Genomic DNA, 2,846 nt, shown 5'->3' with positions numbered 1-2,846 from the left:
CTCAATTGAGAAAAGCAAAGTAACAAGGAGGTTTGGAAGATTTTCTAAGAAGACTTCCTTTGTTTGTCCACCTACCATTTCTTGTCAATTACATTTAAAGCCTTGCAACCTTGTTCCAAAAGAAGTTTCCTTTCTTTTCGTTTTGTTCCTTAAAGTTGACATGCAAGGCAAAGCTGATGAAGTGAAAGATACAGATGAGGCAACAAATAAAAATGTTTCCACAGTTTTGCAGCTTGAGAAAAGTGAAATTCTAGAAGAGAAAAAAGTTGATGTTGCAGCTGAGGAGTAGGAGAGTGCAAATTTGATGTGGCTCAATTTAGAGCTAGTACTGTCATTGATGAGCCAACAGATGAGGTAGAGGTATCTGAAGCTTCCCTTACTATTCCAAACCTTCCCTACTTCTATATCAATGGGAAAGAGTATATCCCTCTCCATCATATCCAGTGTCTGCTTAATATGAGGGAGGACTACTATATTGCAACCATTTCTGAAGCTTCTAAGGTGGTCAAAGATTTTATTGACACAGAAGAAGAGTCAAAAGAGGAGTTTTTGGCACTTGATCTTCAAACATCCAATAAAGATTTTCTGCCTGCTCCTGATGCACTTGCTCTATGCATGAGAAGAGTGGAAGAGGAAAAACCTTCCCTCAAAGATGAGGATTTTGAGAAGAGGCTTGTTGAGCTTGGCATCCAATCTTTTGGCAGAGACTTTAAGCTGAAAAAAATTGAAAAGGAAGTTGACATAAGAGAGATGACCGGATCATGCAATCTCCTTCAAGAAAAAGTCATTGCCGAAGATGAGTTGCAAAAGGTGATCTCCCTTTTGAAATCTTTCTTTTTTTCCAAGTTTGTTTTAATTACTCATTGTCTTGTTTTGCAGATTGAACTCCTTGACAAAGATAATTTTCTTGGGAGAGCTAAAGGCTCGAGAGGGAAAGAAATAGAGGGCTCTTCAAGAAGGGATTCCTCCTCTCTCATGCACTACATGCCTACATTGGATAGTGCCACCTTCTGTGCTTTTCACATGCAGTATTCTGAAGATCCTGAGTTGCCAATGTTTGCACTGAAGATATTGTCACGGTTTTTAGGGTACACTCCCCTTCAAATCAATGCAAACAAGATCATGCTACTTGAGAGAGCAAAAGCACTTCGAATATTTGGATATGCTGCAGGATTCAATGCCTCAAGAGCAGGATACTTTCTTTGCTACTCTAGCTATGCAGCAGCAGCTAAGGAGACAAATGTCAACCTTCTTGGGGGCTATAAAAGAAGAATTTTTTTGAGATATAGGGGTGACATGCCGAGAGATACAAAAAAAATCAAAAACTGATGTAAATTTGACAATTTTTTGCACCAAAATATCTTTTTTGAATTTGGATCTCTTTAGAAAGATTCAGTACAGAGTTTCAAAGTGAAGCCTTAATCTCCATCTGTGGTTGAGCAGCATGGTTGTTTGATCTCATCCATTGTAATTGCCTCCTCTAGAACCAATTGAATAATTCCTTTAGTGCATTGCTCCTTCTTTGTCCCCCTCCCTTTCTCATACATTTGAAAAAAGAAGTCCTTGCTTGATAGTGAAATTTTTCCATTCCCTAAGTATTCCATGTTGCAAGGGTCTTTGTTTTGCAAAATATGGTCCATGCAGGTACAGAATATGCTAAAACTAAAAAAAAAGTTAGTTGAACTCAATAGGATGCAAAGTAAAATACTATCCAGACTTTAGAAAGTAATTGAATACTCACCAAGTAATATGTGATGTCTTTTTCTCCCCAAGCATCTGTAATAGCAGTTATTAAAAGCTTTATTGTCTTTTTGCAGTCATCTGCATAAGTAGAAAAGCTAACTTGTTGTCTCAAAACTTTCAAAAAATTATCGAGCTTCTTCCACACTTCCATGCGTTTGTTGGCTACATCTAGTCTACTTTTGACATTGATTGTTATAACACAAAGATTCTTCCAGCAGTTCCACATAGCATCAACTTGTTTGTTGTCATGGTTACTCAAAAATCTTCTGGCTTTTCCTCCACCCATTGAAACATCTTGCAAAACATCACCGGTTCCTTTTGAAAGAGTGGGATCTTTTGTTAGATGCACTTGACCACCATGAAAACCCATTTGAGAGAGCAAAGCCTCGCATTTTTCTATGCACTCGTCTGCAAGTTTAGTTGGCTTAATAGAATATGCATAGTCAAGATGGAGTTGAAGCAATTTGTCCAAGATTCTAATCTCTGCATGCATTGTGCATATATGTACATTTTTTAAATCTATTGTTAGAATTGGATGCCAAATCATAGAAGACGATGGGTAGTCGATGGCGTTAACACTATTCCTCGATGGTGCTTTTCCAACCTCGTGTTCTGCAAGCCATCCTTTTGTTCCAGTACTTGCCATGCAATATAGACATGGATACTTGGTATTGGCACCTCCACATACACCATACATGCACTTTAATGCTTTTAGGTCGGCACTCAAGTACCATTCTACCAAAAAAGTCACCCATGCCATCTACACAGAGTTTTTCACCTGCATTTTGGTCCTGTATAACAGAAGGGATATCGGTCTGCAAAAACAGCCATTTGAATGTATCGTGATTTTTTACTGGTATTTGAGCTGCTCCGATCCACCAAAGCTCCATTTCTGATTGAGTTTTGTGGTATGGGGAATCAAGCTTACCTGGCTATTGTCCAATGCTCTATTCATAAGGGATATGGATACTCTTTCCATTTTTTTAAATTTTTGAATTTGAGCTTCATCCAATTTCAGAACAAATATAAGTTTTCCTTCACAATCTACTTCTTGCATATTATAGTATCTCACCATAGCAGATTGAACATTTTTTATACCCATC

The sequence above is a fragment of the Adiantum capillus-veneris genome, chromosome 19 (assembly GCF_014529385.1).
Source record: "Adiantum capillus-veneris isolate H3 chromosome 19, ASM1452938v2, whole genome shotgun sequence".
NCBI classification, from domain to species: Eukaryota; Viridiplantae; Streptophyta; class Polypodiopsida; order Polypodiales; family Pteridaceae; genus Adiantum; species Adiantum capillus-veneris.
This window is presented reverse-complemented; position numbering follows the sequence as displayed.